This window comes from Phyllobates terribilis, unplaced genomic scaffold, assembly GCF_046119375.1.
Source record: "Phyllobates terribilis strain yellow unplaced genomic scaffold, ASM4611937v1 Scaffold_729__1_contigs__length_748246, whole genome shotgun sequence".
In the NCBI taxonomy this organism is placed as follows: domain Eukaryota; kingdom Metazoa; phylum Chordata; class Amphibia; order Anura; family Dendrobatidae; genus Phyllobates; species Phyllobates terribilis.
The window spans coordinates 661,960-684,967 of record NW_027363489.1 but is presented as its reverse complement, the minus strand read 5'-3'; the positions used below and the strand labels follow the sequence as shown (position 1 = coordinate 684,967).

Sequence of the window (23,008 nt, the reverse complement as noted above, 5' to 3'; positions counted from 1 at the left end):
ATGCAATGCACAGTTGCTGAAGTTGAACCAAAATGAGCTTGTCATCTGGCTTCTGCAACTTTTAACATGAAAAATCCAATGAGGAGAAGAAAAGCAAAGCCAAAGAGTCCATCCCAAAATCCGACAAACAAGCAAAATGAACAAAAAGCATTGAATTCAATTCTTTCTGATTTTAGAAACTGCATTAAAGAAGGGGTGCACCGGTCCTGGAGATACTGCAATACCAGGTCAATGCGTGGAGTGGACAGAGCAAGCTCTTTTTCCATCTCCCTGTTCTAAAAATCCATTTAATATATGGTCCCCAGATAGGGGACATATCAGATATTAAACTGATAAGAACAGATACTACACTTGATCTTAGCCAAAAGGCCGAGAAGCGATAACCAGAATTGGTTTCCGACTACGGTGCCACCCAAGGATTCTGAAAAGTCCATTTGTGGAGATGGCCACCTGGACTCCCGTTAAGAAGACATGCTGTCAACCTCTAGATCCCTCACATGCCTGCACTTTTCGGCTTGCTGCTGCTGCAATCCACGCGTTTTAGATCTGCATAACTCCACCTCTTTTAGCACAGTACCCTCAACCCCCGGCTGTTCCCACCCGCCTCAACACCGTTGGAAGGGAGGAGAACCAATTAAGGCGGGGGGGGGGTGGAACGAGCAGCTGTCTACCCTTAGCAGGAGGGTTGCTGATTAATTACCTCTCCTGCTGCTGCTGCTGCTGGCTGTCCAGCAGCAGACTGAAGGTGGCTGCTGCTGTGCGCAGGTATATAAAGGCTCAGAGCCTATTATGACACGCGCAGTCAGCGTTCCATTGCCACATTCCGTCTACTGCAGGCGGGATACCTGGATGGCTGAATGTCACTGAGAAGCTCACAGAGACCGCCATAAGCAACAGTTTAAAAGAATGCCACAGACTAATCAACCAAACTTTTTGGGTTGGTTTCTCTTTTATAGTCTGCAGGCATTAAATGAAAGAAGTCAGTGTTCCAGCAGAGGGAGACAACGTTTCAGAAAAGGCATTGTAGCAAACCAAAAAAGAAATTTTAAGCGCAGCAGAGTAACCAGCTCACATACCTGTTAGCTCAGGTGAGTTTAAAAGGCTGCTGTTGATAACAAGGGCATTTGCTAAATAGATGGTGTGTGTGCAACAATATACTGAAAGGTCAATTATATTGTGCAGCTTATCTCACCACCAGTAGTTATTTAGGTGAAAGCTCCAAAATGCTTGCCTAATATGTCTGTTTATCCAAAAGGAAGTATAGAGGGAGAGCTAGATAGATAGCATTGCATTACATTACATTACATGGCAATGCAATGCACAGTTGCTGAAGTTGAACCAAAATGAGCTTGTCATCTGGCTTCTGCAACTTTTAACATGAAAAATCCAATGAGGAGAAGAAAAGCAAAGCCAAAGAGTCCATCCCAAAATCCGACAAACAAGCAAAATGAACAAAAAGCATTGAATTCAATTCTTTCTGATTTTAGAAACTGCATTAAAGAAGGGGTGCACCGGTCCTGGAGATACTGCAATACCAGGTCAATGCGTGGAGTGGACAGAGCAAGCTCTTTTTCCATCTCCCTGTTCTAAAAATCCATTTAATATATGGTCCCCAGATAGGGGACGTATCAGATATTAAACTGATAAGAACAGATACTACACTTGATCTTAGCCAAAAGGCCGAGAAGCGATAACCAGAATTGGTTTCCGACTACGGTGCCACCCAAGGATTCTGAAAAGTCCATTTGTGGAGATGGCCACCTGGACTCCCGTTAAGAAGACATGCTGTCAACCTCTAGATCCCTCACATGCCTGCACTTTTCGGCTTGCTGCTGCTGCAATCCACGCGTTTTAGATCTGCATAACTCCACCTCTTTTAGCACAGTACCCTCAACCCCCGGCTGTTCCCACCCGCCTCAACATCGTTGGAAGGGAGGAGAACCAATTAAGGCGGGGGGGGGGGTGGAACGAGCAGCTGTCTACCCTTAGCAGGAGGGTTGCTGATTAATTACCTCTCCTGCTGCTGCTGCTGCTGGCTGTCCAGCAGCAGACTGAAGGTGACTGCTGCTGTGCGCAGGTATATAAAGGCTCAGAGCCTATTATGACACGCGCAGCCAGCGTTCCATTGCCACATTCCGTCTACTGCAGGCGGGATACCTGGATGGCTGAATGTCACTGAGAAGCTCACAGAGACCGCCATAAGCAACAGTTTAAAAGAATGCCACAGACTAATCAACCAAACTTTTTGGGTTGGTTTCTCTTTTATAGTCTGCAGGCATTAAATGAAAGAAGTCAGTGTTCCAGCAGAGGGAGACAACGTTTCAGAAAAGGCATTGTAGCAAACCAAAAAATAAATTTTAAGCGCAGCAGAGTAACCAGCTCACATACCTGTTAGCTCAGGTGAGTTTAAAAGGCTGCTGTTGATAACAAGGGCATTTGCTAAATAGATGGTGTGTATGCAACAATATACTGAAAGGTCAATTATATTGTGCAGCTTATCTCACCACCTGTAGTTATTTAGGTGAAAGCTCCAAAATGCTTGCCTAATATGTCTGTTTATCCAAAAGGAAGTATAGAGGGAGAGCTAGATAGATAGCATTGCATTACATTACATTACATGGCAATGCAATGCACAGTTGCTGAAGTTGAACCAAAATGAGCTTGTCATGTGGCTTCTGCAACTTTTAACATGAAAAATCCAATGAGGAGAAGAAAAGCAAAGCCAAAGAGTCCATCCCAAAATCCGACAAACAAGCAAAATGAACAAAAAGCATTGAATTCAATTCTTTCTGATTTTAGAAACTGCATTAAAGAAGGGGTGCACCGGTCCTGAAGATACTGCAATACCAGGTCAATGCGTGGAGTGGACAGAGCAAGCTCTTTTTCCATCTCCCTGTTCTAAAAATCCATTTAATATATGGTCCCCAGATAGGGGACGTATCAGATATTAAACTGATAAGAACAGATACTACACTTGATCTTAGCCAAAAGGCCGAGAAGCGATAACCAGAATTGGTTTCCGACTACGGTGCCACCCAAGGATTCTGAAAAGTCCATTTGTGGAGATGGCCACCTGGACTCCCGTTAAGAAGACATGCTGTCAACCTCTAGATCCCTCACATGCCTGCACTTTTCGGCTTGCTGCTGCTGCAATCCACGCGTTTTAGATCTGCATAACTCCACCTCTTTTAGCACAGTACCCTCAACCCCCGGCTGTTCCCACCCGCCTCAACACCGTTGGAAGGGAGGAGAACCAATTAAGGCGGGGGGGGGGGTGGAACGAGCAGCTGTCTACCCTTAGCAGGAGGGTTGCTGATTAATTACCTCTCCTGCTGCTGCTGCTGCTGGCTGTCCAGCAGCAGACTGAAGGTGGCTGCTGCTGTGCGCAGGTATATAAAGGCTCAGAGCCTATTATGACACGCGCAGCCAGCGTTCCATTGCCACATTCCGTCTACTGCAGGCGGGATACCTGGATGGCTGAATGTCACTGAGAAGCTCACAGAGACCGCCATAAGCAACAGTTTAAAAGAATGCCACAGACTAATCAACCAAACTTTTTGGGTTGGTTTCTCTTTTATAGTCTGCAGGCATTAAATGAAAGAAGTCAGTGTTCCAGCAGAGGGAGACAACGTTTCAGAAAAGGCATTGTAGCAAACCAAAAAAGAAATTTTAAGCGCAGCAGAGTAACCAGCTCACATACCTGTTAGCTCAGGTGAGTTTAAAAGGCTGCTGTTGATAACAAGGGCATTTGCTAAATAGATGGTGTGTGTGCAACAATATACTGAAAGGTCAATTATATTGTGCAGCTTATCTCACCACCTGTAGTTATTTAGGTGAAAGCTCCAAAATGCTTGCCTAATATGTCTGTTTATCCAAAAGGAAGTATAGAGGGAGAGCTAGATAGATAGCATTGCATTACATTACATTACATGGCAATGCAATGCACAGTTGCTGAAGTTGAACCAAAATGAGCTTGTCATCTGGCTTCTGCAACTTTTAACATGAAAAATCCAATGAGGAGAAGAAAAGCAAAGCCAAAGAGTCCATCCCAAAATCCGACAAACAAGCAAAATGAACAAAAAGCATTGAATTCAATTCTTTCTGATTTTAGAAACTGCATTAAAGAAGGGGTGCACCGGTCCTGGAGATACTGCAATACCAGGTCAATGCGTGGAGTGGACAGAGCAAGCTCTTTTTCCATCTCCCTGTTCTAAAAATCCATTTAATATATGGTCCCCAGATAGGGGACGTATCAGATATTAAACTGATAAGAACAGATACTACACTTGATCTTAGCCAAAAGGCCGAGAAGCGATAACCAGAATTGGTTTCCGACTACGGTGCCACCCAAGGATTCTGAAAAGTCCATTTGTGGAGATGGCCACCTGGACTCCCGTTAAGAAGACATGCTGTCAACCTCTAGATCCCTCACATGCCTGCACTTTTCGGCTTGCTGCTGCTGCAATCCACGCGTTTTAGATCTGCATAACTCCACCTCTTTTAGCACAGTACCCTCAACCCCCGGCTGTTCCCACCCGCCTCAACACCGTTGGAAGGGAGGAGAACCAATTAAGGCGGGGTGGGGGGGGGTGGAACGAGCAGCTGTCTACCCTTAGCAGGAGGGTTGCTGATTAATTACCTCTCCTGCTGCTGCTGCTGCTGGCTGTCCAGCAGCAGACTGAAGGTGGCTGCTGCTGTGCGCAGGTATATAAAGGCTCAGAGCCTATTATGACACGCGCAGCCAGCGTTCCATTGCCACATTCCGTCTACTGCAGGCGGGATACCTGGATGGCTGAATGTCACTGAGAAGCTCACAGAGACCGCCATAAGCAACAGTTTAAAAGAATGCCACAGACTAATCAACCAAACTTTTTGGGTTGGTTTCTCTTTTATAGTCTGCAGGCATTAAATGAAAGAAGTCAGTGTTCCAGCAGAGGGAGACAACGTTTCAGAAAAGGCATTGTAGCAAACCAAAAAAGAAATTTTAAGCGCAGCAGAGTAACCAGCTCACATACCTGTTAGCTCAGGTGAGTTTAAAAGGCTGCTGTTGATAACAAGGGCATTTGCTAAATAGATGGTGTGTGTGCAACAATATACTGAAAGGTCAATTATATTGTGCAGCTTATCTCACCACCTGTAGTTATTTAGGTGAAAGCTCCAAAATGCTTGCCTAATATGTCTGTTTATCCAAAAGGAAGTATAGAGGGAGAGCTAGATAGATAGCATTGCATTACATTACATTACATGGCAATGCAATGCACAGTTGCTGAAGTTGAACCAAAATGAGCTTGTCATGTGGCTTCTGCAACTTTTAACATGAAAAATCCAATGAGGAGAAGAAAAGCAAAGCCAAAGAGTCCATCCCAAAATCCGACAAACAAGCAAAATGAACAAAAAGCATTGAATTCAATTCTTTCTGATTTTAGAAACTGCATTAAAGAAGGGGTGCACCGGTCCTGGAGATACTGCAATACCAGGTCAATGCGTGGAGTGGACAGAGCAAGCTCTTTTTCCATCTCCCTGTTCTAAAAATCCATTTAATATATGGTCCCCAGATAGGGGACGTATCAGATATTAAACTGATAAGAACAGATACTACACTTGATCTTAGCGAAAAGGCCGAGAAGCGATAACCAGAATTGGTTTCCGACTACGGTGCCACCCAAGGATTCTGAAAAGTCCATTTGTGGAGATGGCCACCTGGACTCCCGTTAAGAAGACATGCTGTCAACCTCTAGATCCCTCACATGCCTGCACTTTTCGGCTTGCTGCTGCTGCAATCCACGCGTTTTAGATCTGCATAACTCCACCTCTTTTAGCACAGTACCCTCAACCCCCGGCTGTTCCCACCCGCCTCAACATCGTTGGAAGGGAGGAGAACCAATTAAGGCGGGGGGGGGGGTGGAACGAGCAGCTGTCTACCCTTAGCAGGAGGGTTGCTGATTAATTACCTCTCCTGCTGCTGCTGCTGCTGGCTGTCCAGCAGCAGACTGAAGGTGACTGCTGCTGTGCGCAGGTATATAAAGGCTCAGAGCCTATTATGACACGCGCAGCCAGCGTTCCATTGCCACATTCCGTCTACTGCAGGCGGGATACCTGGATGGCTGAATGTCACTGAGAAGCTCACAGAGACCGCCATAAGCAACAGTTTAAAAGAATGCCACAGACTAATCAACCAAACTTTTTGGGTTGGTTTCTCTTTTATAGTCTGCAGGCATTAAATGAAAGAAGTCAGTGTTCCAGCAGAGGGAGACAACGTTTCAGAAAAGGCATTGTAGCAAACCAAAAAAGAAATTTTAAGCGCAGCAGAGTAACCAGCTCACATACCTGTTAGCTCAGGTGAGTTTAAAAGGCTGCTGTTGATAACAAGGGCATTTGCTAAATAGATGGTGTGTATGCAACAATATACTGAAAGGTCAATTATATTGTGCAGCTTATCTCACCACCTGTAGTTATTTAGGTGAAAGCTCCAAAATGCTTGCCTAATATGTCTGTTTATCCAAAAGGAAGTATAGAGGGAGAGCTAGATAGATAGCATTGCATTACATTACATTACATGGCAATGCAATGCACAGTTGCTGAAGTTGAACCAAAATGAGCTTGTCATCTGGCTTCTGCAACTTTTAACATGAAAAATCCAATGAGGAGAAGAAAAGCAAAGCCAAAGAGTCCATCCCAAAATCCGACAAACAAGCAAAATGAACAAAAAGCATTGAATTCAATTCTTTCTGATTTTAGAAACTGCATTAAAGAAGGGGTGCACCGGTCCTGGAGATACTGCAATACCAGGTCAATGCGTGGAGTGGACAGAGCAAGCTCTTTTTCCATCTCCCTGTTCTAAAAATCCATTTAATATATGGTCCCCAGATAGGGGACGTATCAGATATTAAACTGATAAGAACAGATACTACACTTGATCTTAGCCAAAAGGCCGAGAAGCGATAACCAGAATTGGTTTCCGACTACGGTGCCACCCAAGGATTCTGAAAAGTCCATTTGTGGAGATGGCCACCTGGACTCCCGTTAAGAAGACATGCTGTCAACCTCTAGATCCCTCACATGCCTGCACTTTTCGGCTTGCTGCTGCTGCAATCCACGCGTTTTAGATCTGCATAACTCCACCTCTTTTAGCACAGTACCCTCAACCCCCGGCTGTTCCCACCCGCCTCAACACCGTTGGAAGGGAGGAGAACCAATTAAGGCGGGGGGGGGGGGGGTGGAACGAGCAGCTCTCTACCCTTAGCAGGAGGGTTGCTGATTAATTACCTCTCCTGCTGCTGCTGCTGCTGGCTGTCCAGCAGCAGACTGAAGGTGGCTGCTGCTGTGCGCAGGTATATAAAGGCTCAGAGCCTATTATGACACGCGCAGCCAGCGTTCCATTGCCACATTCCGTCTACTGCAGGCGGGATACCTGGATGGCTGAATGTCACTGAGAAGCTCACAGAGACCGCCATAAGCAACAGTTTAAAAGAATGCCACAGACTAATCAACCAAACTTTTTGGGTTGGTTTCTCTTTTATAGTCTGCAGGCATTAAATGAAAGAAGTCAGTGTTCCAGCAGAGGGAGACAACGTTTCAGAAAAGGCATTGTAGCAAACCAAAAAAGAAATTTTAAGCGCAGCAGAGTAACCAGCTCACATACCTGTTAGCTCAGGTGAGTTTAAAAGGCTGCTGTTGATAACAAGGGCATTTGCTAAATAGATGGTGTGTGTGCAACAATATACTGAAAGGTCAATTATATTGTGCAGCTTATCTCACCACCTGTAGTTATTTAGGTGAAAGCTCCAAAATGCTTGCCTAATATGTCTGTTTATCCAAAAGGAAGTATAGAGGGAGAGCTAGATAGATAGCATTGCATTACATTACATTACATGGCAATGCAATGCACAGTTGCTGAAGTTGAACCAAAATGAGCTTGTCATCTGGCTTCTGCAACTTTTAACATGAAAAATCCAATGAGGAGAAGAAAAGCAAAGCCAAAGAGTCCATCCCAAAATCCGACAAACAAGCAAAATTAACAAAAAGCATTGAATTCAATTCTTTCTGATTTTAGAAACTGCATTAAAGAAGGGGTGCACCGGTCCTGGAGATACTGCAATACCAGGTCAATGCGTGGAGTGGACAGAGCAAGCTCTTTTTCCATCTCCCTGTTCTAAAAATCCATTTAATATATGGTCCCCAGATAGGGGACGTATCAGATATTAAACTGATAAGAACAGATACTACACTTGATCTTAGCCAAAAGGCCGAGAAGCGATAACCAGAATTGGTTTCCGACTACGGTGCCACCCAAGGATTCTGAAAAGTCCATTTGTGGAGATGGCCACCTGGACTCCCGTTAAGAAGACATGCTGTCAACCTCTAGATCCCTCACATGCCTGCACTTTTCGGCTTGCTGCTGCTGCAATCCACGCGTTTTAGATCTGCATAACTCCACCTCTTTTAGCACAGTACCCTCAACCCCCGGCTGTTCCCACCCGCCTCAACACCGTTGGAAGGGAGGAGAACCAATTAAGGCGGGGGGGGGGGGGTGGAACGAGCAGCTGTCTACCCTTAGCAGGAGGGTTGCTGATTAATTACCTCTCCTGCTGCTGCTGCTGCTGGCTGTCCAGCAGCAGACTGAAGGTGGCTGCTGCTGTGCGCAGGTATATAAAGGCTCAGAGCCTATTATGACACGCGCAGCCAGCGTTCCATTGCCACATTCCGTCTACTGCAGGCGGGATACCTGGATGGCTGAATGTCACTGAGAAGCTCACAGAGACCGCCATAAGCAACAGTTTAAAAGAATGCCACAGACTAATCAACCAAACTTTTTGGGTTGGTTTCTCTTTTATAGTCTGCAGGCATTAAATGAAAGAAGTCAGTGTTCCAGCAGAGGGAGACAACGTTTCAGAAAAGGCATTGTAGCAAACCAAAAAAGAAATTTTAAGCGCAGCAGAGTAACCAGCTCACATACCTGTTAGCTCAGGTGAGTTTAAAAGGCTGCTGTTGATAACAAGGGCATTTGCTAAATAGATGGTGTGTGTGCAACAATATACTGAAAGGTCAATTATATTGTGCAGCTTATCTCACCACCTGTAGTTATTTAGGTGAAAGCTCCAAAATGCTTGCCTAATATGTCTGTTTATCCAAAAGGAAGTATAGAGGGAGAGCTAGATAGATAGCATTGCATTACATTACATTACATGGCAATGCAATGCACAGTTGCTGAAGTTGAACCAAAATGAGCTTGTCATCTGGCTTCTGCAACTTTTAACATGAAAAATCCAATGAGGAGAAGAAAAGCAAAGCCAAAGAGTCCATCCCAAAATCCGACAAACAAGCAAAATGAACAAAAAGCATTGAATTCAATTCTTTCTGATTTTAGAAACTGCATTAAAGAAGGGGTGCACCGGTCCTGGAGATACTGCAATACCAGGTCAATGCGTGGAGTGGACAGAGCAAGCTCTTTTTCCATCTCCCTGTTCTAAAAATCCATTTAATATATGGTCCCCAGATAGGGGACGTATCAGATATTAAACTGATAAGAACAGATACTACACTTGATCTTAGCCAAAAGGCCGAGAAGCGATAACCAGAATTGGTTTCCGACTACGGTGCCACCCAAGGATTCTGAAAAGTCCATTTGTGGAGATGGCCACCTGGACTCCCGTTAAGAAGACATGCTGTCAACCTCTAGATCCCTCACATGCCTGCACTTTTCGGCTTGCTGCTGCTGCAATCCACGCGTTTTAGATCTGCATAACTCCACCTCTTTTAGCACAGTACCCTCAACCCCCGGCTGTTCCCACCCGCCTCAACATCGTTGGAAGGGAGGAGAACCAATTAAGGCGGGGGGGGGGGTGGAACGAGCAGCTGTCTACCCTTAGCAGGAGGGTTGCTGATTAATTACCTCTCCTGCTGCTGCTGCTGCTGGCTGTCCAGCAGCAGACTGAAGGTGACTGCTGCTGTGCGCAGGTATATAAAGGCTCAGAGCCTATTATGACACGCGCAGCCAGCGTTCCATTGCCACATTCCGTCTACTGCAGGCGGGATACCTGGATGGCTGAATGTCACTGAGAAGCTCACAGAGACCGCCATAAGCAACAGTTTAAAAGAATGCCACAGACTAATCAACCAAACTTTTTGGGTTGGTTTCTCTTTTATAGTCTGCAGGCATTAAATGAAAGAAGTCAGTGTTCCAGCAGAGGGAGACAACGTTTCAGAAAAGGCATTGTAGCAAACCAAAAAAGAAATTTTAAGCGCAGCAGAGTAACCAGCTCACATACCTGTTAGCTCAGGTGAGTTTAAAAGGCTGCTGTTGATAACAAGGGCATTTGCTAAATAGATGGTGTGTATGCAACAATATACTGAAAGGTCAATTATATTGTGCAGCTTATCTCACCACCTGTAGTTATTTAGGTGAAAGCTCCAAAATGCTTGCCTAATATGTCTGTTTATCCAAAAGGAAGTATAGAGGGAGAGCTAGATAGATAGCATTGCATTACATTACATTACATGGCAATGCAATGCACAGTTGCTGAAGTTGAACCAAAATGAGCTTGTCATCTGGCTTCTGCAACTTTTAACATGAAAAATCCAATGAGGAGAAGAAAAGCAAAGCCAAAGAGTCCATCCCAAAATCCGACAAACAAGCAAAATGAACAAAAAGCATTGAATTCAATTCTTTCTGATTTTAGAAACTGCATTAAAGAAGGGGTGCACCGGTCCTGGAGATACTGCAATACCAGGTCAATGCGTGGAGTGGACAGAGCAAGCTCTTTTTCCATCTCCCTGTTCTAAAAATCCATTTAATATATGGTCCCCAGATAGGGGACGTATCAGATATTAAACTGATAAGAACAGATACTACACTTGATCTTAGCCAAAAGGCCGAGAAGCGATAACCAGAATTGGTTTCCGACTACGGTGCCACCCAAGGATTCTGAAAAGTCCATTTGTGGAGATGGCCACCTGGACTCCCGTTAAGAAGACATGCTGTCAACCTCTAGATCCCTCACATGCCTGCACTTTTCGGCTTGCTGCTGCTGCAATCCACGCGTTTTAGATCTGCATAACTCCACCTCTTTTAGCACAGTACCCTCAACCCCCGGCTGTTCCCACCCGCCTCAACACCGTTGGAAGGGAGGAGAACCAATTAAGGCGGGGGGGGGGGGGTGGAACGAGCAGCTGTCTACCCTTAGCAGGAGGGTTGCTGATTAATTACCTCTCCTGCTGCTGCTGCTGCTGGCTGTCCAGCAGCAGACTGAAGGTGGCTGCTGCTGTGCGCAGGTATATAAAGGCTCAGAGCCTATTATGACACGCGCAGCCAGCGTTCCATTGCCACATTCCGTCTACTGCAGGCGGGATACCTGGATGGCTGAATGTCACTGAGAAGCTCACAGAGACCGCCATAAGCAACAGTTTAAAAGAATGCCACAGACTAATCAACCAAACTTTTTGGGTTGGTTTCTCTTTTATAGTCTGCAGGCATTAAATGAAAGAAGTCAGTGTTCCAGCAGAGGGAGACAACGTTTCAGAAAAGGCATTGTAGCAAACCAAAAAAGAAATTTTAAGCGCAGCAGAGTAACCAGCTCACATACCTGTTAGCTCAGGTGAGTTTAAAAGGCTGCTGTTGATAACAAGGGCATTTGCTAAATAGATGGTGTGTGTGCAACAATATACTGAAAGGTCAATTATATTGTGCAGCTTATCTCACCACCTGTAGTTATTTAGGTGAAAGCTCCAAAATGCTTGCCTAATATGTCTGTTTATCCAAAAGGAAGTATAGAGGGAGAGCTAGATAGATAGCATTGCATTACATTACATTACATGGCAATGCAATGCACAGTTGCTGAAGTTGAACCAAAATGAGCTTGTCATCTGGCTTCTACAACTTTTAACATGAAAAATCCAATGAGGAGAAGAAAAGCAAAGCCAAAGAGTCCATCCCAAAATCCGACAAACAAGCAAAATGAACAAAAAGCATTGAATTCAATTCTTTCTGATTTTAGAAACTGCATTAAAGAAGGGGTGCACCGGTCCTGGAGATACTGCAATACCAGGTCAATGCGTGGAGTGGACAGAGCAAGCTCTTTTTCCATCTCCCTGTTCTAAAAATCCATTTAATATATGGTCCCCAGATAGGGGACGTATCAGATATTAAACTGATAAGAACAGATACTACACTTGATCTTAGCCAAAAGGCCGAGAAGCGATAACCAGAATTGGTTTCCGACTACGGTGCCACCCAAGGATTCTGAAAAGTCCATTTGTGGAGATGGCCACCTGGACTCCCGTTAAGAAGACATGCTGTCAACCTCTAGATCCCTCACATGCCTGCACTTTTCGGCTTGCTGCTGCTGCAATCCACGCGTTTTAGATCTGCATAACTCCACCTCTTTTAGCACAGTACCCTCAACCCCCGGCTGTTCCCACCCGCCTCAACACCGTTGGAAGGGAGGAGAACCAATTAAGGCGGGGGGGGGGGTGGAACGAGCAGCTGTCTACCCTTAGCAGGAGGGTTGCTGATTAATTACCTCTCCTGCTGCTGCTGCTGCTGGCTGTCCAGCAGCAGACTGAAGGTGGCTGCTGCTGTGCGCAGGTATATAAAGGCTCAGAGCCTATTATGACACGCGCAGCCAGCGTTCCATTGCCACATTCCGTCTACTGCAGGCGGGATACCTGGATGGCTGAATGTCACTGAGAAGCTCACAGAGACCGCCATAAGCAACAGTTTAAAAGAATGCCACAGACTAATCAACCAAACTTTTTGGGTTGGTTTCTCTTTTATAGTCTGCAGGCATTAAATGAAAGAAGTCAGTGTTCCAGCAGAGGGAGACAACGTTTCAGAAAAGGCATTGTAGCAAACCAAAAAAGAAATTTTAAGCGCAGCAGAGTAACCAGCTCACATACCTGTTAGCTCAGGTGAGTTTAAAAGGCTGCTGTTGATAACAAGGGCATTTGCTAAATAGATGGTGTGTGTGCAACAATATACTGAAAGGTCAATTATATTGTGCAGCTTATCTCACCACCTGTAGTTATTTAGGTGAAAGCTCCAAAATGCTTGCCTAATATGTCTGTTTATCCAAAAGGAAGTATAGAGGGAGAGCTAGATAGATAGCATTGCATTACATTACATTACATGGCAATGCAATGCACAGTTGCTGAAGTTGAACCAAAATGAGCTTGTCATCTGGCTTCTGCAACTTTTAACATGAAAAATCCAATGAGGAGAAGAAAAGCAAAGCCAAAGAGTCCATCCCAAAATCCGACAAACAAGCAAAATGAACAAAAAGCATTGAATTCAATTCTTTCTGATTTTAGAAACTGCATTAAAGAAGGGGTGCACCGGTCCTGGAGATACTGCAATACCAGGTCAATGCGTGGAGTGGACAGAGCAAGCTCTTTTTCCATCTCCCTGTTCTAAAAATCCATTTAATATATGGTCCCCAGATAGGGGACGTATCAGATATTAAACTGATAAGAACAGATACTACACTTGATCTTAGCCAAAAGGCCGAGAAGCGATAACCAGAATTGGTTTCCGACTACGGTGCCACCCAAGGATTCTGAAAAGTCCATTTGTGGAGATGGCCACCTGGACTCCCGTTAAGAAGACATGCTGTCAACCTCTAGATCCCTCACATGCCTGCACTTTTCGGCTTGCTGCTGCTGCAATCCACGCGTTTTAGATCTGCATAACTCCACCTCTTTTAGCACAGTACGCTCAACCCCCGGCTGTTCCCACCCGCCTCAACACCGTTGGAAGGGAGGAGAACCAATTAAGGCGGGGGGGGGGGGGGTGGAACGAGCAGCTGTCTACCATTAGCAGGAGGGTTGCTGATTAATTACCTCTCCTGCTGCTGCTGCTGGCTGTCCAGCAGCAGACTGAAGGTGGCTGCTGCTGTGCGCAGGTATATAAAGGCTCAGAGCCTATTATGACACGCGCAGCCAGCGTTCCATTGCCACATTCCGTCTACTGCAGGCGGGATACCTGGATGGCTGAATGTCACTGAGAAGCTCACAGAGACCGCCATAAGCAACAGTTTAAAAGAATGCCACAGACTAATCAACCAAACTTTTTGGGTTGGTTTCTCTTTTATAGTCTGCAGGCATTAAATGAAAGAAGTCAGTGTTCCAGCAGAGGGAGACAACGTTTCAGAAAAGGCATTGTAGCAAACCAAAAAAGAAATTTTAAGCGCAGCAGAGTAACCAGCTCACATACCTGTTAGCTCAGGTGAGTTTAAAAGGCTGCTGTTGATAACAAGGGCATTTGCTAAATAGATGGTGTGTGTGCAACAATATACTGAAAGGTCAATTATATTGTGCAGCTTATCTCACCACCTGTAGTTATTTAGGTGAAAGCTCCAAAATGCTTGCCTAATATGTCTGTTTATCCAAAAGGAAGTATAGAGGGAGAGCTAGATAGATAGCATTGCATTACATTACATTACATGGCAATGCAATGCACAGTTGCTGAAGTTGAACCAAAATGAGCTTGTCATCTGGCTTCTGCAACTTTTAACATGAAAAATCCAATGAGGAGAAGAAAAGCAAAGCCAAAGAGTCCATCCCAAAATCCGACAAACAAGCAAAATGAACAAAAAGCATTGAATTCAATTCTTTCTGATTTTAGAAACTGCATTAAAGAAGGGGTGCACCGGTCCTGGAGATACTGCAATACCAGGTCAATGCGTGGAGTGGACAGAGCAAGCTCTTTTTCCATCTCCCTGTTCTAAAAATCCATTTAATATATGGTCCCCAGATAGGGGACGTATCACATATTAAACTGATAAGAACAGATACTACACTTGATCTTAGCCAAAAGGCCGAGAAGCGATAACCAGAATTGGTTTCCGACTACGGTGCCACCCAAGGATTCTGAAAAGTCCATTTGTGGAGATGGCCACCTGGACTCCCGTTAAGAAGACATGCTGTCAACCTCTAGATCCCTCACATGCCTGCACTTTTCGGCTTGCTGCTGCTGCAATCCACGCGTTTTAGATCTGCATAACTCCACCTCTTTTAGCACAGTACCCTCAACCCCCGGCTGTTCCCACCCGCCTCAACACCGTTGGAAGGGAGGAGAACCAATTAAGGCGGGGGGGGGGGTGGAACGAGCAGCTGTCTACCATTAGCAGGAGGGTTGCTGATTAATTACCTCTCCTGCTGCTGCTGCTGCTGGCTGTCCAGCAGCAGACTGAAGGTGGCTGCTGCTGTGCGCAGGTATATAAAGGCTCAGAGCCTATTATGACACGCGCAGCCAGCGTTCCATTGCCACATTCCGTCTACTGCAGGCGGGATACCTGGATGGCTGAATGTCACTGAGAAGCTCACAGAGACCGCCATAAGCAACAGTTTAAAAGAATGCCACAGACTAATCAACCAAACTTTTTGGGTTGGTTTCTCTTTTATAGTCTGCAGGCATTAAATGAAAGAAGTCAGTGTTCCAGCAGAGGGAGACAACGTTTCAGAAAAGGCATTGTAGCAAACCAAAAAAGAAATTTTAAGCGCAGCAGAGTAACCAGCTCACATACCTGTTAGCTCAGGTGAGTTTAAAAGGCTGCTGTTGATAACAAGGGCATTTGCTAAATAGATGGTGTGTGTGCAACAATATACTGAAAGGTCAATTATATTGTGCAGCTTATCTCACCACCTGTAGTTATTTAGGTGAAAGCTCCAAAATGCTTGCCTAATATGTCTGTTTATCCAAAAGGAAGTATAGAGGGAGAGCTAGATAGATAGCATTGCATTACATTACATTACATGGCAATGCAATGCACAGTTGCTGAAGTTGAACCAAAATGAGCTTGTCATCTGGCTTCTGCAACTTTTAACATGAAAAATCCAATGAGGAGAAGAAAAGCAAAGCCAAAGAGTCCATCCCAAAATCCGACAAACAAGCAAAATGAACAAAAAGCATTGAATTCAATTCTTTCTGATTTTAGAAACTGCATTAAAGAAGGGGTGCACCGGTCCTGGAGATACTGCAATACCAGGTCAATGCGTGGAGTGGACAGAGCAAGCTCTTTTTCCATCTCCCTCTTCTAAAAAATCCATTTAATATATGGTCCCCAGATAGGGGACGTATCAGATATTAAACTGATAAGAACAGATACTACACTTGATCTTAGCCAAAAGGCCGAGAAGCGATAACCAGAATTGGTTTCCGACTACGGTGCCACCCAAGGATTCTGAAAAGTCCATTTGTGGAGATGGCCACCTGGACTCCCGTTAAGAAGACATGCTCTCAACCTCTAGATCCCTCACATGCCTGCACTTTTCGGCTTGCTGCTGCTGCAATCCACGCGTTTTACATCTGCATAACTCCACCTCTTTTAGCACAGTACCCTCAACCCCCGGCTGTTCCCACCCGCCTCAACACCGTTGGAAGGGAGGAGAACCAATTAAGGCGGGGGGGGGGGGGGTGGAACGAGCAGCTGTCTACCCTTAGCAGGAGGGTTGCTGATTAATTACCTCTCCTGCTGCTGCTGCTGCTGGCTGTCCAGCAGCAGACTGAAGGTGGCTGCTGCTGTGCGCAGGTATATAAAGGCTCAGAGCCTATTATGACACGCGCAGCCAGCGTTCCATTGCCACATTCCGTCTACTGCAGGCGGGATACCTGGATGGCTGAATGTCACTGAGAAGCTCACAGAGACCGCCATAAGCAACAGTTTAAAAGAATGCCACAGACTAATCAACCAAACTTTTTGGGTTGGTTTCTCTTTTATAGTCTGCAGGCATTAAATGAAAGAAGTCAGTGTTCCAGCAGAGGGAGACAACGTTTCAGAAAAGGCATTGTAGCAAACCAAAAAAGAAATTTTAAGCGCAGCAGAGTAACCAGCTCACATACCTGTTAGCTCAGGTGAGTTTAAAAGGCTGCTGTTGATAACAAGGGCATTTGCTAAATAGATGGTGTGTGTGCAACAATATACTGAAAGGTCAATTATATTGTGCAGCTTATCTCACCACCTGTAGTTATTTAGGTGAAAGCTCCAAAATGCTTGCCTAATATGTCTGTTTATCCAAAAGGAAGTATAGAGGGAGAGCTAGATAGATAGCATTGCATTACATTACATTACATGGCAATGCAATGCACAGTTGCTGAAGTTGAACCAAAATGAGCTTGTCATCTGGCTTCTGCAACTTTTAACATGAAAAATCCAATGAGGAGAAGAAAAGCAAAGCCAAAGAGTCCATCCCAAAATCCGACAAACAAGCAAAATGAACAAAAAGCATTGAATTCAATTCTTTCTGATTTTAGAAACTGCATTAAAGAAGGGGTGCACCGGTCCTGAAGATACTGCAATACCAGGTCAATGCGTGGAGTGGACAGAGCAAGCTCTTTTTCCATCTCCCTGTTCTAAAAATCCATTTAATATATGGTCCCCAGATAGGGGACGTATCAGATATTAAACTGATAAGAACAGATACTACACTTGATCTTAGCCAAAAGGCCGAGAAGCGATAACCAGAATTGGTTTCCGACTACGGTGCCACCCAAGGATTCTGAAAAGTCCATTTGTGGAGATGGCCACCTGGACTCCCGTTAAGAAGACATGCTGTCAACCTCTAGATCCCTCACATGCCTGCACTTTTCGGCTTGCTGCTGCTGCAATCCACGCGTTTTAGATCTGCATAACTCCACCTCTTTTAGCACAGTACCCTCAACCCCCGGCTGTTCCCACCCGCCTCAACACCGTTGGAAGGGAGGAGAACCAATTAAGGCGGGGGGGGGGGGTGGAACGAGCAGCTGTCTACCATTAGCAGGAGGGTTGCTGATTAATTACCTCTCCTGCTGCTGCTGCTGCTGGCTGTCCAGCAGCAGACTGAAGGTGGCTGCTGCTGTGCGCAGGTATATAAAGGCTCAGAGCCTATTATGACACGCGCAGCCAGCGTTCCATTGCCACATTCCGTCTACTGCAGGCGGGATACCTGGATGGCTGAATGTCACTGAGAAGCTCACAGAGACCGCCATAAGCAACAGTTTAAAAGAATGCCACAGACTAATCAACCAAACTTTTTGGGTTGGTTTCTCTTTTATAGTCTGCAGGCATTAAATGAAAGAAGTCAGTGTTCCAGCAGAGGGAGACAACGTTTCAGAAAAGGCATTGTAGCAAACCAAAAAAGAAATTTTAAGCGCAGCAGAGTAACCAGCTCACATACCTGTTAGCTCAGGTGAGTTTAAAAGGCTGCTGTTGATAACAAGGGCATTTGCTAAATAGATGGTGTGTGTGCAACAATATACTGAAAGGTCAATTATATTGTGCAGCTTATCTCACCACCTGTAGATATTTAGGTGAAAGCTCCAAAATGCTTGCCTAATATGTCTGTTTATCCAAAAGGAAGTATAGAGGGAGAGCTAGATAGATAGCATTGCATTACATTACATTACATGGCAATGCAATGCACAGTTGCTGAAGTTGAACCAAAATGAGCTTGTCATCTGGCTTCTGCAACTTTTAACATGAAAAATCCAATGAGGAGAAGAAAAGCAAAGCCAAAGAGTCCATCCCAAAATCCGACAAACAAGCAAAATGAACAAAAAGCATTGAATTCAATTCTTTCTGATTTTAGAAACTGCATTAAAGAAGGGGTGCACCGGTCCTGGAGATACTGCAATACCAGGTCAATGCGTGGAGTGGACAGAGCAAGCTCTTTTTCCATCTCCCTGTTCTAAAAATCCATTTAATATATGGTCCCCAGATAGGGGACGTATCAGATATTAAACTGATAAGAACAGATACTACACTTGATCTTAGCCAAAAGGCCGAGAAGCGATAACCAGAATTGGTTTCCGACTACGGTGCCACCCAAGGATTCTGAAAAGTCCATTTGTGGAGATGGCCACCTGGACTCCCGTTAAGAAGACATGCTGTCAACCTCTAGATCCCTCACATGCCTGCACTTTTCGGCTTGCTGCTGCTGCAATCCACGCGTTTTAGATCTGCATAACTCCACCTCTTTTAGCACAGTACCCTCAACCCCCGGCTGTTCCCACCCGCCTCAACACCGTTGGAAGGGAGGAGAACCAATTAAGGCGGGGGGGGGGGGGGTGGAACGAGCAGCTGTCTACCATTAGCAGGAGGGTTGCTGATTAATTACCTCTCCTGCTGCTGCTGCTGCTGGCTGTCCAGCAGCAGACTGAAGGTGGCTGCTGCTGTGCGCAGGTATATAAAGGCTCAGAGCCTATTATGACACGCGCAGCCAGCGTTCCATTGCCACATTCCGTCTACTGCAGGCGGGATACCTGGATGGCTGAATGTCACTGAGAAGCTCACAGAGACCGCCATAAGCAACAGTTTAAAAGAATGCCACAGACTAATCAACCAAACTTTTTGGGTTGGTTTCTCTTTTATAGTCTGCAGGCATTAAATGAAAGAAGTCAGTGTTCCAGCAGAGGGAGACAACGTTTCAGAAAAGGCATTGTAGCAAACCAAAAAAGAAATTTTAAGCGCAGCAGAGTAACCAGCTCACATACCTGTTAGCTCAGGTGAGTTTAAAAGGCTGCTGTTGATAACAAGGGCATTTGCTAAATAGATGGTGTGTGTGCAACAATATACTGAAAGGTCAATTATATTGTGCAGCTTATCTCACCACCTGTAGTTATTTAGGTGAAAGCTCCAAAATGCTTGCCTAATATGTCTGTTTATCCAAAAGGAAGTATAGAGGGAGAGCTAGATAGATAGCATTGCATTACATTACATTACATGGCAATGCAATGCACAGTTGCTGAAGTTGAACCAAAATGAGCTTGTCATCTGGCTTCTGCAACTTTTAACATGAAAAATCCAATGAGGAGAAGAAAAGCAAAGCCAAAGAGTCCATCCCAAAATCCGACAAACAAGCAAAATGAACAAAAAGCATTGAATTCAATTCTTTCTGATTTTAGAAACTGCATTAAAGAAGGGGTGCACCGGTCCTGGAGATACTGCAATACCAGGTCAATGCGTGGAGTGGACAGAGCAAGCTCTTTTTCCATCTCCCTCTTCTAAAAAATCCATTTAATATATGGTCCCCAGATAGGGGACGTATCAGATATTAAACTGATAAGAACAGATACTACACTTGATCTTAGCCAAAAGGCCGAGAAGCGATAACCAGAATTGGTTTCCGACTACGGTGCCACCCAAGGATTCTGAAAAGTCCATTTGTGGAGATGGCCACCTGGACTCCCGTTAAGAAGACATGCTCTCAACCTCTAGATCCCTCACATGCCTGCACTTTTCGGCTTGCTGCTGCTGCAATCCACGCGTTTTACATCTGCATAACTCCACCTCTTTTAGCACAGTACCCTCAACCCCCGGCTGTTCCCACCCGCCTCAACACCGTTGGAAGGGAGGAGAACCAATTAAGGCGGGGGGGGGGTGGAACGAGCAGCTGTCTACCCTTAGCAGGAGGGTTGCTGATTAATTACCTCTCCTGCTGCTGCTGCTGCTGGCTGTCCAGCAGCAGACTGAAGGTGGCTGCTGCTGTGCGCAGGTATATAAAGGCTCAGAGCCTATTATGACACGCGCAGCCAGCGTTCCATTGCCACATTCCGTCTACTGCAGGCGGGATACCTGGATGGCTGAATGTCACTGAGAAGCTCACAGAGACCGCCATAAGCAACAGTTTAAAAGAATGCCACAGACTAATCAACCAAACTTTTTGGGTTGGTTTCTCTTTTATAGTCTGCAGGCATTAAATGAAAGAAGTCAGTGTTCCAGCAGAGGGAGACAACGTTTCAGAAAAGGCATTGTAGCAAACCAAAAAAGAAATTTTAAGCGCAGCAGAGTAACCAGCTCACATACCTGTTAGCTCAGGTGAGTTTAAAAGGCTGCTGTTGATAACAAGGGCATTTGCTAAATAGATGGTGTGTGTGCAACAATATACTGAAAGGTCAATTATATTGTGCAGCTTATCTCACCACCTGTAGTTATTTAGGTGAAAGCTCCAAAATGCTTGCCTAGTATGTCTGTTTATCCAAAAGGAAGTATAGAGGGAGAGCTAGATAGATAGCATTGCATTACATTACATTACATGGCAATGCAATGCACAGTTGCTGAAGTTGAACCAAAATGAGCTTGTCATCTGGCTTCTGCAACTTTTAACATGAAAAATCCAATGAGGAGAAGAAAAGCAAAGCCAAAGAGTCCATCCCAAAATCCGACAAACAAGCAAAATGAACAAAAAGCATTGAATTCAATTCTTTCTGATTTTAGAAACTGCATTAAAGAAGGGGTGCACCGGTCCTGGAGATAGTGCAATACCAGGTCAATGCGTGGAGTGGACAGAGCAAGCTCTTTTTCCATCTCCCTGTTCTAAAAATCCATTTAATATATGGTCCCCAGATAGGGGACATATCAGATATTAAACTGATAAGAACAGATACTACACTTGATCTTAGCCAAAAGGCCGAGAAGCGATAACCAGAATTGGTTTCCGACTACGGTGCCACCCAAGGATTCTGAAAAGTCCATTTGTGGAGATGGCCACCTGGACTCCCGTTAAGAAGACATGCTGTCAACCTCTAGATCCCTCACATGCCTGCACTTTTCGGCTTGCTGCTGCTGCAATCCACGCGTTTTAGATCTGCATAACTCCACCTCTTTTAGCACAGTACCCTCAACCCCCGGCTGTTCCCACCCGCCTCAACACCGTTGGAAGGGAGGAGAACCAATTAAGGCGTGGGGGGGGGGGGGTGGAACGAGCAGCTGTCTACCCTTAGCAGGAGGGTTGCTGATTAATTACCTCTCCTGCTGCTGCTGCTGGCTGTCCAGCAGCTGACTGAAGGTGGCTGCTGCTGTGCGCAGGTATATAAAGGCTCAGAGCCTATTATGACACGCGCAGCCAGCGTTCCATTGCCACATTCCGTCTACTGCAGGCGGGATACCTGGATGGCTGAATGTCACTGAGAAGCTCACAGAGACCGCCATAAGCAACAGTTTAAAAGAATGCCACAGACTAATCAACCAAACTTTTTGGGTTGGTTTCTCTTTTATAGTCTGCAGGCATTAAATGAAAGAAGTCAGTGTTCCAGCAGAGGGAGACAACGTTTCAGAAAAGGCATTGTAGCAAACCAAAAAAGAAATTTTAAGCGCAGCAGAGTAACCAGCTCACATACCTGTTAGCTCAGGTGAGTTTAAAAGGCTGCTGTTGATAACAAGGGCATTTGCTAAATAGATGGTGTGTGTGCAACAATATACTGAAAGGTCAATTATATTGTGCAGCTTATCTCACCACCTGTAGTTATTTAGGTGAAAGCTCCAAAATGCTTGCCTAATATGTCTGTTTATCCAAAAGGAAGTATAGAGGGAGAGCTAGATAGATAGCATTGCATTACATTACATTACATGGCAATGCAATGCACAGTTGCTGAAGTTGAACCAAAATGAGCTTGTCATCTGGCTTCTGCAACTTTTAACATGAAAAATCCAATGAGAAGAAAAGCAAAGCCAAAGAGTCCATCCCAAAATCCGACAAACAAGCAAAATGAACAAAAAGCATTGAATTCAATTCTTTCTGATTTTAGAAACTGCATTAAAGAAGGGGTGCACCGGTCCTGGAGATACTGCAATACCAGGTCAATGCGTGGAGTGGACAGAGCAAGCTCTTTTTCCATCTCCCTCTTCTAAAAATCCATTTAATATATGGTCCCCAGATAGGGGACGTATCAGATATTAAACTGATAAGAACAGATACTACACTTGATCTTAGCCAAAAGGCCGAGAAGCGATAACCAGAATTGGTTTCCGACTACGGTGCCACCCAAGGATTCTGAAAAGTCCATTTGTGGAGATGGCCACCTGGACTCCCGTTAAGAAGACATGCTGTCAACCTCTAGATCCCTCACATGCCTGCACTTTTCGGCTTGCTGCTGCTGCAATCCACGCGTTTTACATCTGCATAACTCCACCTCTTTTAGCACAGTACCCTCAACCCCCGGCTGTTCCCACCCGCCTCAACACCGTTGGAAGGGAGGAGAACCAATTAAGGCGGGGGGGGGGGTGGAACGAGCAGCTGTCTACCCTTAGCAGGAGGGTTG

General features: G+C 45.2%; 18 non-coding genes across 18 annotated transcripts; all 18 read right to left on the bottom strand.

Annotated features, from left to right (window-relative positions):
• Positions 1-190: 190 nt before the first annotated feature.
• On the bottom strand, positions 191-381 carry LOC141236930 (U2 spliceosomal RNA). Its single transcript, XR_012302498.1, has one exon. It is a non-coding gene; the product is annotated as a U2 spliceosomal RNA (small nuclear RNA).
• A 1,120-nt stretch (positions 382-1,501) lies between these two features.
• LOC141237195 (U2 spliceosomal RNA) lies at positions 1,502-1,692 on the bottom strand. Its single transcript, XR_012302754.1, has one exon. It is a non-coding gene; the product is annotated as a U2 spliceosomal RNA (small nuclear RNA).
• Positions 1,693-2,813: 1,121 nt separating this feature from the next.
• On the bottom strand, positions 2,814-3,004 carry LOC141237279 (U2 spliceosomal RNA). The gene has a single exon (XR_012302835.1). It is a non-coding gene; the product is annotated as a U2 spliceosomal RNA (small nuclear RNA).
• A 1,121-nt stretch (positions 3,005-4,125) lies between these two features.
• Positions 4,126-4,316, bottom strand: LOC141237193 (U2 spliceosomal RNA). The gene has a single exon (XR_012302752.1). It is a non-coding gene; the product is annotated as a U2 spliceosomal RNA (small nuclear RNA).
• Positions 4,317-5,440: 1,124 nt separating this feature from the next.
• On the bottom strand, positions 5,441-5,631 carry LOC141237358 (U2 spliceosomal RNA). Its single transcript, XR_012302913.1, has one exon. It is a non-coding gene; the product is annotated as a U2 spliceosomal RNA (small nuclear RNA).
• Positions 5,632-6,752: 1,121 nt separating this feature from the next.
• Positions 6,753-6,943, bottom strand: LOC141237192 (U2 spliceosomal RNA). Its single transcript, XR_012302751.1, has one exon. It is a non-coding gene; the product is annotated as a U2 spliceosomal RNA (small nuclear RNA).
• Positions 6,944-8,067: 1,124 nt separating this feature from the next.
• LOC141237191 (U2 spliceosomal RNA) lies at positions 8,068-8,258 on the bottom strand. The gene has a single exon (XR_012302750.1). It is a non-coding gene; the product is annotated as a U2 spliceosomal RNA (small nuclear RNA).
• Positions 8,259-9,381: 1,123 nt separating this feature from the next.
• On the bottom strand, positions 9,382-9,572 carry LOC141237190 (U2 spliceosomal RNA). The gene has a single exon (XR_012302749.1). It is a non-coding gene; the product is annotated as a U2 spliceosomal RNA (small nuclear RNA).
• Positions 9,573-10,693: 1,121 nt separating this feature from the next.
• Positions 10,694-10,884, bottom strand: LOC141237189 (U2 spliceosomal RNA). Its single transcript, XR_012302748.1, has one exon. It is a non-coding gene; the product is annotated as a U2 spliceosomal RNA (small nuclear RNA).
• Positions 10,885-12,007: 1,123 nt separating this feature from the next.
• LOC141237188 (U2 spliceosomal RNA) lies at positions 12,008-12,198 on the bottom strand. The gene has a single exon (XR_012302747.1). It is a non-coding gene; the product is annotated as a U2 spliceosomal RNA (small nuclear RNA).
• Positions 12,199-13,319: 1,121 nt separating this feature from the next.
• On the bottom strand, positions 13,320-13,510 carry LOC141237187 (U2 spliceosomal RNA). The gene has a single exon (XR_012302746.1). It is a non-coding gene; the product is annotated as a U2 spliceosomal RNA (small nuclear RNA).
• A 1,121-nt stretch (positions 13,511-14,631) lies between these two features.
• Positions 14,632-14,822, bottom strand: LOC141237363 (U2 spliceosomal RNA). Its single transcript, XR_012302918.1, has one exon. It is a non-coding gene; the product is annotated as a U2 spliceosomal RNA (small nuclear RNA).
• Positions 14,823-15,943: 1,121 nt separating this feature from the next.
• Positions 15,944-16,135, bottom strand: LOC141237304 (U2 spliceosomal RNA). Its single transcript, XR_012302861.1, has one exon. It is a non-coding gene; the product is annotated as a U2 spliceosomal RNA (small nuclear RNA).
• A 1,124-nt stretch (positions 16,136-17,259) lies between these two features.
• LOC141237278 (U2 spliceosomal RNA) lies at positions 17,260-17,450 on the bottom strand. Its single transcript, XR_012302834.1, has one exon. It is a non-coding gene; the product is annotated as a U2 spliceosomal RNA (small nuclear RNA).
• A 1,122-nt stretch (positions 17,451-18,572) lies between these two features.
• On the bottom strand, positions 18,573-18,763 carry LOC141237186 (U2 spliceosomal RNA). Its single transcript, XR_012302745.1, has one exon. It is a non-coding gene; the product is annotated as a U2 spliceosomal RNA (small nuclear RNA).
• A 1,124-nt stretch (positions 18,764-19,887) lies between these two features.
• LOC141237303 (U2 spliceosomal RNA) lies at positions 19,888-20,079 on the bottom strand. The gene has a single exon (XR_012302860.1). It is a non-coding gene; the product is annotated as a U2 spliceosomal RNA (small nuclear RNA).
• Positions 20,080-21,199: 1,120 nt separating this feature from the next.
• On the bottom strand, positions 21,200-21,390 carry LOC141236835 (U2 spliceosomal RNA). Its single transcript, XR_012302427.1, has one exon. It is a non-coding gene; the product is annotated as a U2 spliceosomal RNA (small nuclear RNA).
• A 1,119-nt stretch (positions 21,391-22,509) lies between these two features.
• Positions 22,510-22,700, bottom strand: LOC141237244 (U2 spliceosomal RNA). Its single transcript, XR_012302801.1, has one exon. It is a non-coding gene; the product is annotated as a U2 spliceosomal RNA (small nuclear RNA).
• Positions 22,701-23,008: the final 308 nt, after the last annotated feature.